Consider the following 14,190-nt stretch of genomic DNA (forward strand, 5'->3'; position numbering starts at 1 on the left):
GCTGCCTGGACGACCATTAGACCTCTTCCGTCTGGGCGGCGCGGAGACTACATTTCCCAGAAGGCCTCGCGCGGCGCGGGCTGGGCGGGGAAAAGGAACCTCGGAGCCAGTGCGCAGGCGTGAGAGTCCCTGCTGGCTACTTAAGGGAGGCTCGCGGGCTGGTCTTTCTTTCGCGTCTGCGGCGCTCTTTGTTGTTCGTTGTCTGCTCTCTTGCTCCTCATCCGATGTCGTCTCAACCCTGGAATCAGAATTTACTACTGTATGTGGTGAGTAGAAAGCTCGCTGCTACATCTCTGCGCCTCCTTTTTCCCTCTTTGTGCAGTCGCCTCACCTAGTGGTCCCCTCTCCTCTGACCGAATAGGTCTAAGCGTCGTTGGGGAGATGAATGAGAGCTGGAAAAACCTAGGATTCCTCGGCCGGTGTAAATGATGAACTCACTTTTTTTCCCCATCAGATCGACCGTGTTGATGTCTTTGAATACTTGCCAGTTAATTCTGACAACACCTGCCTCAAAAAGCGCTGCCCTGTTATTCTGACTGTAGAAAGATGGCGACTGACGACCTTTCTTTGTTGGTTCGCAGATTTGCGTGATCAGACGCTACAGAATGAATCTTGGTGGAGGGGTCCCTGCTGGGGCTCCAAGAGAACCACGTGTCGACAGGCAAAACCTTCAGCTTCCTGACCTCTGGAGTAAGCACATTTTTCTTATTTTTTTTTTTGGCCTATTGCAGGAAATGTGTGCTCCGAGGAACCTCTTGGTTTGCTAGGCCGCCTTGCAGGGGAACAAAGGAGAGTAAGGGTAATAAGCGTATTTCAGTTACTCGATTTTCTTGAGGTATTCTGGATACTTCATTTTATTATAATTCACAAAAAACATAGTTATTAGACATATTTCAAACCAGGATAAGTGAATCGGTGTTTTTTAAATTTAAACATTTTAAAAATGTTCCTTACGGCACATATTCAGATGGCCATTCCTTCCCTTTTTAAATCATAAACAGCTTTTTTGTACTTAAATTCCCAAGTGGATGCATACTGTGATGACATTGCTTTTTTAAGGAAGGCCAAATGTTTCTTTTGACCTGTTACTGTAATTCCCAACGGTTTAACTTTTAAAACTGAGTCCAAAAATGTGAGGCTAATGCTGGGATCTTTGGAACAAAGTTTTCCTTAGACCTTGATGTGTTAGAAGTGATGACATGTTACCTTCAAGTGTGATGATATCCTGACAGTCAAAACCCTGCAGTCAATTAGTAAAAGCCAACCCATTTTTCCACAGCTCTTGCCAGCCATGCTAGTTTCTATCAGATGTTAAGCACAGAAAGCTGGGGTGTTTGCCTTGTAGAGTCAAGAACTTCCTGCTGGCATTAATGATGACTGAACTTTTTTCCCCGACAGATCGACCATGTTGATCTAACTTCTCTAAGCCAGTTTCTGTCTGATATGCCAGCTTGAGCAGCTGTTTTGTCCCCCCAAGTGCTTTTGCATCTAGCTGATTTAGAGGTCATGTTTCAATGTTTTCATCTCAGGCTCACTGTTGGCAGCAAACAGGCATTGAATGGACCATGATGGATCCAGGATTGGGAGAGAATTTGTAAGTCATATCTATAAGTGCTTTTCTTTTGAAGGGGTTATCTCCCTACATTCTACTTTTTTGTGACTCAAGTATGGCCATTGCAGCTGATGACTTAACTTTTTTCCCCATCAGATCGACCCTGTTGATCCAACTGAATTATTAGCCAGTTTTTTGTCTGATGCGTTGGCCTCAAAGATGACTTCTATTTGTTTTCTGCTTACCACTTTCTGTGTGGGGTGTGTTTTTTTTTTAGTGGTAATTGGGCTTGTCCTATGATTTCCTCCCTGGCATCATTCAAGTCATTTATCTTTGCTTCCTCTTACTTTCCTACAGGGCCAGAGCCCTGTGTACATCAGGGCCTACGTAGGTTGATGGTGGCCTGGTTTCAGTTTGGTTCAGTTTTGTAACAGGTAAGATTTCTGTAAATTTTTGTCCCCTTAGGTGTTAACCCCTTGGTAAAATGATGACTGAATGTGTTGTAGGTAGAGAAGTGTTGGGTTTGCCCACTTGGGAGTGACTTGGGGACCAATTGCAATTTGGGTTCCAGGTTACCTTTTGAGTTGAGTTCCAAAAGGGTTGTAATTCATTATGAAAGATTGAATTCTTAACAACCTCAATACATTACTCCATGGGCCTCTTCAACATGGTGGAAAGACTTCTCTGTATGTCCAGTGGCAACTACTGCCTTGCATCATCACAGTGAGCAAATTAGGGAGAGACAGTTTATACTTTATGCCTCCTTTCTTAAACATAACACTTTGTATGCCTGCTTATCTACTTCATAGTCAGACCCCTCCATTTGTCCCTAAAGTATCTTTTTGTGTTTGTTTCATGCAGAATGTTGAATAGAATCAACATTTGGCATATCGGGGACAGTACAGACTTTCGTGGGCAGACCCCAGGTTGGAAGTCTCCCTCCTTGGTCTGCTGCTTCACTTTACATCTTCCTACTTCCGGAAGTCTAGATACTCCAACATCCCAAACAAGTAGCTGTTTGTATCCTAATGAAGTACTGATGGTGATGTATCTTTCTTTTTAAGGAATTTCAGCTGTGGAGTCATGCAAGGCCTCTTGAGAAAGATTTACGTTTACTTCTGAGAGCATAAAGGTTTGGGTTGTTGTGTAACCTGAGTGTCCAGAGGTGAAAAGCTTGTGGCTCTTTTGAAGAATGAAATATTACATTTTGGTTAGTAAGTGTTTAACTGTAGCCTTCCTGTCTGGAGAAATAAAATAAAATGCTTTAAATGAAAAGGCTGTTTTCTTGAGTCATTAGAAAGACCTTGAACCAAATGATACTGAGTTAAAAGGTGGATCCCACACTCTACATTTCTGCAGGCATTTCTGAACAGGTTGTGTACATTGAATCATGGATTCTGTTCTTTGAAGCTGATGATGAAGAAGAGAAGTGTGGTTGGAGCTATACCTGCTAGCTTGTTTTCATTTTACTAATTTTTTTTTATATTTAAGATTTCATGGTTTAACCATGGAAAGTTCCAAACAGACTAGAGATGCAGGGCTAATCTGGTTTTAATTCCCTGGCTTTGTCCCCACTGTACTTTTTAGTCTTGTATATTCTGACCTGGCTCTTGATTCAGTCTTAACTCCCTCAGGTCCCTTGAGTCTGGGGACCTAGTGCTTCCAGTGAATAGAAAACTGACAAGAGGGATAATCTGATACGGTTATAAAAAAAATTTAATGACTTGTTGACATCCACTGATAGTTTTCCTTCCTGTCTTAACCTCCTAACCTTGAAACAAGCTAGCAAAAATTAGGTTGACTTCCAGCCAATAAGGGCTTCCCTGGTGGCTCAGGCTGTAAAGAATAAAACAATCTGCAGTGCAGGAGACCTGATCCCTAGGTTGGGAAGCTCCCCTGGAGAAGGATGGCAACCTACTCTAGTATTTTTGCCTGGAGAATGCCATGGACAGCAACCTGGTGTGTTGCTGAACAAGAAAGATTTTAGTCTTGGTTTTTTTTAAAGCTGTAGTGCACTGTGTGTGGGATCTAGTTCCCCCTTAGAGTGTGTACACCTGCAGTAGAAACAGGTTTTATTTTCTTGAAAGCACAGAATCTTAGTCACGACCACCAGGGGAAAGGGAAAGTGTTAGTCACTCAGTGGCATCTGTGAAATTCTTCAGACAAATACTGTCAGTTCAGTTGGTTGTGACCCCCATGGACTGCAGCAACCCAGGCTTCCCTGTCCATCACCAACTCCCAGAGCTTGCTTAAACTTGTCCATTGAGTCAGTGGTGCCATCCAGCCATCTTGTCCTATGCAGTCCCCTTCTGCCTTCAATCTTTCCCAGCATCAGGGTCTTTTCCAATGAGTCAGTTGTTTGCATCAGGTGGCCAAAGTATTGGAGTTTCAACTTCAGGACCAGTTCTTCCAATGAATATTCAGGGTTGATTTCCTTTAGGGTTAGCTGGTTTGATCTTGGCAGTCCAAGGGACTCTCAGAGTCTTCTCCAGCACCACATTTCAAAAGCATCAATTCTAAGGTGCTTAGCTTTCTTTATAGTCTCTCCCATCCATACATGACCACTGGAAAAACCGTACCTTTGGCTAGATGGATGCTGTAATGGGTAGTCATTCCCTTCTGGGTGGCTTCCTGCCCCAGGGGTAATCGAGTCTCCCACGTTGCAGGCGGATTCTTTACTGTTGGAGCCATCATCTATTCTCTATGCTGTGAGTACTCTTCCCACCCGTCCCCTCCCCACCTTACATGTTAACAGGTGGAGTCAATGGCCTGGACCATCTTCCCCACTGTAACCTAAGACCTCATCTCTTTTCCTTCTTTCAGCCACATAGAGCTGTTCTTCACGTTCACTCCAATATGCAATGACCAGCCCTAGTCCTTGAATGGTCCCCTCCACTTACTCAAACGCTACCTTCTATGGGGCCCGTAGTAAACGATCATCCCCACCACTTTCTATTCCCTTACATTTCAGTTTTCACTGTGTAATAAGTAGTGCCAATGCATGTACAGTATACATACATTATATGTTTATGTAGTACATACATCACCTGTCTCCTGCATTAGACCATGACCTGCACGCTTGTTACTCATTACAACAGCCTTCTGAGGGCAGAACTACCATGATCCTCAGTCTAATTGCATAGAGGAAGAAACAGGCTCAGAGAGCTCTCCAAATCTGTATGAGACAGAATCAGGTCACACACCCTGACTTAAAATTTGACTCCTTTTCTATCTACAACTTACTGCCTTTTACCATAACAAATATTTTCTGTTCTTGGCATCCATTTCAGTTTCTAAAGCTGTTCCTTGCACATAGTAGGTGCTCAGTGAAGCAAAACTGATTAAATGATTTCTTGAACCATCACTCAACCTGGAAACCTGAAGGCATATTGAGTCCACAGAATATTTCTTAAAAGACACTGACATGATCCATTCCATAACTATCAGCTATCTATCACATGTCAGGCTCTGTTCTAGGTGCTATGGATACAGTAGTGAAAACAAAACAAAACCCTTGTCTGCATGGGACATGACATTGCTAGTAGAGGGAGAAACAGTAAAAAATGAGGCAGTGCTATGATATTTAATAAGTGCAATGGAGAAAACTAAAGTGAGGAAAAGGAATAGAAACGTTAAGTTGCACATCTGAGTACAGAGCTGAACAAGAACAGGGAGTGAATGGTTTATCAGTGGGATAGAACAGGCCAGTGCAAAGGCTTTGAGGTGAAAACCTGCTTGTTAGAAAGGAGGCCAGTGTGGCTTCTTGTGGAAAACTGGGAAGATCGGGTCAGAGTGGGCCCATTTTCTTACCTGATAATTGGTTGTGGCTGAGTAACACATGTGTGTATGTATGTTTTCTATTTTAGCTCATTTATTTATTTTTGGTTGCACTGGGTGTTCGTTACTGCAAGCGTGCTTTCTCTAGTTGAGGTGGGTTTTCTCTAGTTGAGGCGAACAGGGGCTGCTCTCTAGTTGTGGTGCACAGGATTCTCATTGCAGTGATTTCTTTTGTCGGGGAGCACGGCCTCCAGGAACAAGGTGGTGTGGTGCCCGGGCTTGGTTGTCCCACGGCATGTGGGCATGTGGGATCTCGCAGAGCAGGGACTGAACCTGTGCCCCCTGCATTGGAAGTGTGGAGTCGTAGCAAGTGGACCACTAGGGAAGTTCCTGTATGTATGTTTTTAGGCAGGTCATGTGCTTTCCATTTCCCCCGCATTGGTGTATTTCCCTCTTTAATGTACCTGCCCTTGTAGTAAAAGGGGATGTGGGGATCCCATAGACTGAGGAGTGATGCAGGCTACAGTCCTTGGTGTTGAAAAGAGTTGGATACCATTTAGCAACTAAACAGCAAATGGCTAACATTTATTGAGCCCTTACTGTGTGTTAATTACAGTTCTTCACATGTAATAAAACACTATTCTTCCAACAACTGTATGAGACAGCTGTATTATTGAATATGCCAGTTGAAGGATCAGTCTCAGAGAGGTAAAACTTCCTGTCCAAATTTACACAGCCTGTAAGTAATAGAGCCAGGATTCAAACCCAATCAGTCTTGAGTCTATAACCCTTGACTTAATGGCAGCCTCTTACTGAAATGCAGTCTTATAGGAAGGAGCCAATTTCCAGTTCTTACAAGTTCAAATTCTTCTGACTTCCTTTGTGAAATACCTCTGAGGTCAGAAGTGGCCCCGGAGAGATAAAACATCTTGTCTAAAGTTACAGAGCCTGTAAGTAATAGAGCCAGGATTCAAAGCCATTCAGTCTGGCTCTTGAGTCTATAACCCTTGACTTAATGGCAGCCTCTTACTAAAATGCAGTCTTATAGGAAGGAGTCAATTTTTGGTTCTTACAAGTTCAAATTCTTCTGACTTCCTTGGTGAAATACCTCTGAGGTCAGAAGTGGCCCCAGATGCCTACCAGCCAGGGTTGAAGACATTCACTAGAGAGCTCCCACCCCGCTTGAATCTCTCACCTTTGCTATTACTGCTTCTCTGAACTCTGCAGGCAGTGTTAGGCCTTAGCTGCTCAAACTTTTTGCATTTTGTCTCCCCAGCTTCAGTGTCACTAAACATTTGATGCTTCAGACTCATCCTACTTTTTTGTCCTCTTAGCTGAGGGACCTTGGGCACATTCTTTACTTCCATAAGCCTCAGTTTCCTCATCTATGAAATGGGATTCATAACAATACCTGCTTCAGAGAGTTGTAAGTGTCAGTGAAATTGGGTCTGTAAAGCACTTAGCCCAGGCCTGGCACATAAAAGAGACACAATTCTTCTCCTTTTTTTTTTTAAATGCTGTTGCCCACTTCACCTCTGTTTTTTGTTTTTTAAATGTGAACCACTTTAAAAATCTTTATTGAATTTCTTACAATACTGTTTCTGTTTTATGTTTCGGTTTTTTGGCTGGGAAACATCTGGGATCCTAGTTCTCTGACCAGGGATCAAACTCATACCCTCTTCAGGGAAAGGCAAAGCCTTAACCACTGAACTGTCAGGAAAGTCCCGAAATATAATTCATATCTAGTGAATAAAATCTTCCTGCCACATTGAGATGGAAGATCTATGTTAGAGACATGTAAGAAGTGAGCTCATTGAGTGCTTACCATGGGTGATATTGTGTTAATTATTTTCTCATTAACTCATACCCCATCCTTGTTTACTACCATCCTGTTTTATCCCTAAAACATCTACAAGATGGCAGAGTAGAAGGATGTGCGGTCATGTGCAAGAACTCCAAAATTACAACTTACTGCTGAACAACCATCCACAGCAGAATGTTGGATCCCACCAAAAAAAGATACCCCACGTCCAAGGACAAAGGAGAAGCCCCAGCATGATGGTAGGGGGACAAAATCGCATTTAGAATCAAACCCCATACCCACCAGAGACACTCAGAGGGCTCAAACAAAACCTTGTGCACACCAGGAGACCCCACAGAGACTGAGCCAGACCTGCCTTTGAGTGTTGAGTGTCTCCTGAGGAGGTGTGGGCAAGCAGTGGCCTGCCGCAGGGTCAGGGGCTCTGGGTGCAGCAGACCTGGGTGTGGCAGAAGCCCTCTTGGAGGAGGTCACCATTAACCCACCACTGAGCCATCAGAACTTACACAGGACTGGGGAAACAGACTCTTGGAGGGCACAAACAAAACCTTGTGTGCACCAGGACCCAGGAGAAAGGGGCAGTGACCCCACAAGAGACTGACCCACACTTGCCCGTGAGTGTCCAGGAGTCTCTGCTGGAAGCGAGGGGTGGTGGTGGCCTGCTGCAGGGTCAGGGGCTCTGAGTGCGGCAGTGCGTGCATGGGACCTTTTGAAGGAGGTCGCCATTGTCTTCATCACCTCCACCATAGTTTGGCCTCAGGTCAAACAACAGGGAGGGAACATAGCCCTGCCCATCAACAAAAAATTAAAGATAAACTGAGCATGGCCCCACCCATCAGAACAAGATCCAGTTTCCCCCACAGTCAGTCTCTTCCATCAGGAAGCTTCCATCAGCCTCTTCTTACCCTTCAGAGGGCAGACAGAAGGAAAATCACAATCACAGAAAACTAATCAAACTCATCACATGGACCACAGCATGTCTAACAAAGAAACCATGAGCCATGCCATGTAGGGCCACCAAAGACGGATGGGTCATGGTGGAGAGTTCTGGCAAAACGTGGTCCACTGGAGAAGGGAATGGCAAACCATTTCAGTATTCTTGCCTTGAGAACCCCACGAACAGTATGAAAAGGCAAAAAGACAGGACACTGAAAGATGAACTCCCCAGGTCAGTAGGTGCCCAATATGCTACTGGAGATCAGTGGAGAAATAACTCCAGAAAGAATGAAGAGATGGAACCAAAGCTAAAACAATGCCCAGTTGTGGATGTGACTGGTGATGGAAGTAAACTCAGATGCTGTAAAGAACAATATTGCATAGAAACCTGGGAAGTTAGGTCCATGAATCAAGGCAAATTAGAAGTGGTCAAATAGGAGGTGGCAAGAGTGAATGTCGATATTTTAGGAATCAGTGAACTAAAATGGACTGGAATGGGTGAATTTAACTCAGATGACCATTATATCTACTACTGTGGGCAAGAATCCCTTAGAAAAAATGGAGTAGCCCTCCTAGTCAACAAAAGAGTCCGAAATGCAGTACTTGGGTACAATCTCAAAAACGACAGAACGATCTGTTCATTTCCAAGGCAAACTATTCAATATCACAGTAATCCAAGTCTATGCCCCGACCAGTAATGCTGAAGAAGTTGAAGTTGAACAGTTCTATGAAGACCTACAAGACTTTCTAGGACTAACACCCAAAAAAGATGTCCTTTTCATTATAGGGGACTGGACTGCAAAAGTAGGAAGTCAAGAAACACCTGGAGTAACAGGCAAATTTGGCCTTGGAGTACAGAATGAAGCAGGGCAAAGGCTAGTAGAGTTTTGCCAAGAGAACGCACTGGTCATAGCAAACACCCTCTTCCAACAACACAAGAGAGGACTCTACACATGGACATCACCAGATGGTCAATACTGAAATCAGATTGATTATATTCTTTGCAGTCAAAGATGGAGAAGCTCTATACAGTCAGCAAAACAAGACTGGGAGCTGACTGTGGCTCAGATCATGAACTCCTTATTGCCAAATTCAGACTGAAATTGAAGAAAGTAGGAAAAACCGCTAGGCCATCCAGTTATGACCTAAATCAAATCCCTTATGATTATACACGGGAAGTGACAAATAGATTCAAGGGATTAGATCTGATAGACAGACTGCCTGAAGAACTATGGATGGAGGTTTGTGACATTGTACAGGAGGCAGGCATCAAGACCATCCCCAAGAAAAATAAATGCAAAAAGGCAAAATGGTTGCCTGAGGAAGCCTTATAAATAGCTGAGACAAAAAAAGCTAAAGGCAAAGGAGAAAAGGAGAGATATATCCATTTGAATGCAGAGTTCCAAAGAATAGCAAGGAGAGATAAGAAAGCCTTCCTCAGTGATCAATGTAAATAGAGGAAAACAATAGAATGGGAAAGACTAGAGATCTCTTTAAGAAAATAAGAGATACCAAGGGAACATTTCATGCAAAGATGGGTACAATAAAGGACAGAAATGGTATGGCCCTAACAGAAGCAGAAGATATTAAGAAGAGGTGGCAAGAATATACAGAACTGTACCGAAAAGATCTTCGTGACCCAGATAACCACGATGGTGTGATCACACACTTAGAGTCAGACGTCCTGGAATGTGACGTCAAGTGGGTCTTAGGAAGCATCACTATGAACAAAGCTAGTGGAGGTGATGGAATTCCAGTTGAGCTATTTCAAATCCTAAAAGATGATGCTGTGAAAGTGCTGCACTCAATATGCCAGCAAATTTGGAAAACTCAGCAGTGGCCACAGGACTGGAAAAGGTCATTTTTCATTTGAATCTTAAAGAAAGGCAATGCCAAAGAATGTCCAAACTACTACACAATTGCACTCATCTCACACACCAGCAAAGTAATGCTCAAAATTCTCCAAGCTGGGCTTCAACAGTACATGAACTGTGAGCTTCCAGATGTTCAAGCTGGATTTAGAAAAGGCAGAGGGACCAGAGATCAAATTGCCAACATCTGTTGGATCATCGAAAAAGCAAGAGAGTTCCAGAAAAACATTTGCGTCTGCTTTATTGACTATGCCAAAGTCTTTGACTATGTGGATCACAACAAACTGTGGAAAATTCTTTAAGAGATGGGAATACCAGACCACCTTACCTGCCTCCTGAGAAATCTGTAGGCAGGTCAGGAAGCAACAGTTAGAACTGGACATGGAACAACAGACTGGTTCCATATCAGGAAAGGAGTCCACCAAGGCTGTATATTGCCAACGCTGCTTATTTAACTTACATGCAGTGTACCAGGCTGGATGAAGCACAAGCTGGAATCAAGATTGCCAGGAGAAAGATCAGTAACCTCAGATGCACAGATGACACCACCCTTATGGCAGAAAGCAAAGAAGAACTAAAGAAACTCTTAATGAAAGTGAAAGAGGAGAGTGAAAATGTTGGCTTAAAACTCAACATTCAGAAAACGAAGATCATGGCATCTGGTCCCATCACTTCATGGCAAATAGATGGGGAAACAATGGAAACAGTGACAGACTTTATTTTGGGGGGCTCCAAGATCATTGCAGATAGTGACTGCAGCCATGCAATTAAAAGATGCTTGCTCCTTGGAAGAAAAGCTATGACCAACTAAACAGCATATTAAAAAAGCAGAGACATCACTTTGCCAACAAAGGTCCGTCTAGTCAAAGCTATGGTTTCTCCAGTAGTCATGTATGGAGTTGGACTATAAAGAAAGCTGAGTGCCAAAGAAATGATGCTTTCCAACTGTGGTGTTGGAGAAGACTCTTGAGAGTCCCTGGGACAGCAAGGAGATCCAACCAGTCCATCCTAAAGGAAATCAGTCCTGAATATTCATTGGAAGGACTGATGCTGAAGCTGAAACTCCAACATTTGGCCACCTGATGCGAAGAACCGACTCGCTGGAAAAGAACCCGATGCTGGGAACTATTGAAGGCAGGAGGATAAGGGGATGACAGAGGGTGAGATGGCTGGATGGCATCATCGACTCGATGGACATGAGTTTGAGCAAGCTCCGGGAGTTGGTGATGGACAGGGAGGCCTGGCGTCCTGCAGTCTATGGGGTCACAAAGAGTCAGACACGACTGCGTGGCTGAGCTGAACTGAATTGATTTTATCCCTTCTAGAACTTGCAGCTCCAGCCTGTGTCTGCAGGGGGCGCTGTGCGCTCACATTTCTCCACCACGAGCGTGAAACCTCGGTTAGGAGGGAAGATGGTACACAGGAGCCTGGCGGTTGGGCCAGCTTTACGGAGGATTCTGTAGCCAGCACTGTGGCGAACCTGAGAAAGATCGAGCTGCCCAGGTCTGAAGCTCGGGCTACTGATCTTGCGACCACCACTCATTGTATAACAAACCAACCAAGACCAAATTTGCCCATGATCTTTTCGATCTAACATATCGGTAATTAATTTTCACTCTTCCACATTCCCTTCTGTTCTCTTTATGTTACTATACTGGGGCAGCTGCTACAAGCATGGCTGGAGCTTCCAGTTTTTAAAGAAAGCCAGAAATCCTTAAACTGTTGGCTACTGATTCTAATTTTATCAACGGTGAAGACAGAACAATGCACATGCGTGAGCCTCATCGAGCCTGGAGGCCACCAGTGTGAGATCTCTGGAATTTGAGCTGTGTCCCTTTCAGCACCACCCCTGTCATTCCTGGGCCAGAAGAACACACAATGCCAGGTTACATTTGAATTTCAGGTAACAATTTTAACCGTGTCCCAAATATTGCCTGGGACACACACTAAAAAATTGTTACTTATCTGAAATTCCAGTGTACCTGGGTGTTCTGTATTTTTATTTGCTAAATCTGGCAACCTCGTTGTAGAGAGCATCTGACCTGGGATGATGCATCTGTTCTTTGAGGAACACTCGATGGGCTTCATACCTTCTGAGTAACTTTTGTATCTCTGCCGACTTGAACTTTCCTTCCGGATTAGTTGCGGGGAAATGGTGGCTTATGGAACGTCCCAATAGTTTACATTTTACTTTCAAAGCCTGGGTGGGTAGAATTGGCTGGTCCTAGAGTCCCCTGAGCTGATTCGCTGATCCATTTCTCCTAAGGTGCCAATGTTGATTAACTGCAGGTCTGTTTAGAAGGCAACTGTCTTTTCTTTTATCTGTAAGTTATGGCAGAAACAGGCCATCTTGGGCAGATTTTTATCTGTGGCTTTTTTAAAAAGAGAGAAAAGGAGACATCTGGATCCTCTCACTTGGCAGGCTCGTTTAAACAAATGGTCCTTTTGCTAAAACAGACTGGCACCATGGAACCACAGTTTGAAGGTAGGAGGATTTGGGATGGGGGTGGTCCTGGTGGGTAAGAGCGTTTTTCTCTCTCTCCAGCGTTAAAATGGTGGCATGTGCAGCCTGGGATTTCGTCATCAATTTGGTCGCTGCCCGTTTTTACAGCTAGAGGAGCTACCTACTGAGTGTGGTGGTATTTATCATCATACAAGCTAGGCTGCCTCAAATATTTCACTGCCCCACTGTTTGGTCAAATCCAAACCTTCCTCTCTAAGCTCCATTTCTCTCTGCATAGCGGGTGGATCCTTTACTGTCTGAGCCGCCAGGGAAGTCCCCCATGTTCCCCTACTTGAATCATAATACTAATAGCACAATAACTGCAATGCCATTTGTTGAAATTTCTTACCAGCTTCCTTGCTAAGTCCTTTACTGTTTTAAATAATTTGTTCCTTAAGAAAAGCAATAATTTTTTTCATCATTTCAACTCTACAGGGACAATAATATTACTATCCTGACTCTACAGATTAGGAAACCGAGGTTCAGAGAGGGCAAGCGGCCTCCCTAAGTCACACAGTTAGTAAATGGTTCTGCCAACGCCTTTCCTTGCTCATCCAGGTCCCGTCCTCACCCTAGTCTACTTTCCTCAGTGTTCCTGGAGCAGGGACTCATCAGCATTAGCTCTGAGCACTGTGGTCCTCCGCAGGAGACGGGATGGGGCTGAGGAGTGAACCTGAACTGTGCATTCCCCTGGCTCCCCGCTGTTGGGGCACCTCTCCAGATGCTCTACCTGATTCTCCCTCTGGGCTCTGATGTACCTTCCCTGGTGGGTGCATTCCAGCCGGGACCCCCTCTATTCCAGCCTCAAGGTTTTGCACTAGCTTCTGTGGTTGCCTTATTTCCTATGAGCATCATTGTGTTCTTGAATTACTTTCTGCTGAGAGTTATTCTCTTTCTAGAGGGCCAGAACCAGTAGAATAGCAGAGCTGGAATCCAAACCCAAGGACTCCAAAATAACCTCTTTGTTCATGGCCTTCTAGAATTGCTTGCTCCTTGCTCCTACCAGGCACAGGGTTTTCATTCAGGCTTGGATCACGACCTAGTCTCATTCCTATTCCTTTTCTCCAACAATTAGAGGAGATGTTGTAGAGTGCATTTTCTGTGTCTACTACTGTATGCATAAGTGCTTGTTTGCATCCAACTCTTTGCAACGCTATGGACTGTAGCCCACCAGGCTCCTCGGTCCTTGGGATTTTCCAGGCAAGAGTACTGGAGTGGGTTTCCATTTCCTACTCCAAGGGACCTTCCTGACCCAGGGATCACTGCTGCGTCTCCTGCATTGGCAGGTGGATTCTTTACCACTGAGCCGCCTGGGAAGCCTGCTAGTGTATGTGTGTGCGTGCTAAGTCACTTCAGTTGTGTCTGACTCTTTGTGACCCTATGGACTGTAGCCCATGAGGCTCCTCTGTCCATGGGGATTCTTCAGGCAAAAATACTGGAGAGGGTTGCCATGCCCTCCTCCAGGGGATCTTCCCAACCCAGGGATAAAACCCACGTCTCTTATGTTTTCTGTATTGGCAGGCAGGTTCTTTACCACTAGCACCAACTGGAAAGCCACATGCTAGTGTATGGACCCTATTAAAAACAAATCAAAAACAATGCTGGCTTGACATGACTTGTTCTTAGTGAAGACTTGCACCTTCATCCTCAGCCTACCCCAAAGTGCTTAATGAGAATCATTTTAAGAAGTGCTTCCTGAACATTCCTTAAGTGGAAAAACATTAAGTGGAGC

General features: G+C 44.4%; 1 long non-coding RNA gene and 3 other non-coding genes across 4 annotated transcripts; all 4 read left to right on the forward strand.

The window, feature by feature from the left end:
- Window positions 1-6: 6 nt before the first annotated feature.
- LOC110145763 (uncharacterized) lies at window positions 7-2,827 on the forward strand. Its single transcript, XR_002316311.2, has 5 exons — window positions 7-266; window positions 582-690; window positions 1,530-1,594; window positions 1,910-1,986; window positions 2,617-2,827. It is a non-coding gene; the product is annotated as an uncharacterized lncRNA (long non-coding RNA).
- On the forward strand, window positions 416-508 carry LOC139036859 (small nucleolar SNORD12/SNORD106). Its single transcript, XR_011489721.1, has one exon. It is a non-coding gene; the product is annotated as a small nucleolar SNORD12/SNORD106 (small nucleolar RNA).
- LOC139036856 (small nucleolar SNORD12/SNORD106) lies at window positions 1,361-1,451 on the forward strand. The gene has a single exon (XR_011489718.1). It is a non-coding gene; the product is annotated as a small nucleolar SNORD12/SNORD106 (small nucleolar RNA).
- LOC139036857 (small nucleolar SNORD12/SNORD106) lies at window positions 1,671-1,764 on the forward strand. The gene has a single exon (XR_011489719.1). It is a non-coding gene; the product is annotated as a small nucleolar SNORD12/SNORD106 (small nucleolar RNA).
- Window positions 2,828-14,190: the final 11,363 nt, after the last annotated feature.

This window comes from Odocoileus virginianus, chromosome 9 (genome assembly GCF_023699985.2).
Source record: "Odocoileus virginianus isolate 20LAN1187 ecotype Illinois chromosome 9, Ovbor_1.2, whole genome shotgun sequence".
In the NCBI taxonomy this organism is placed as follows: domain Eukaryota; kingdom Metazoa; phylum Chordata; class Mammalia; order Artiodactyla; family Cervidae; genus Odocoileus; species Odocoileus virginianus.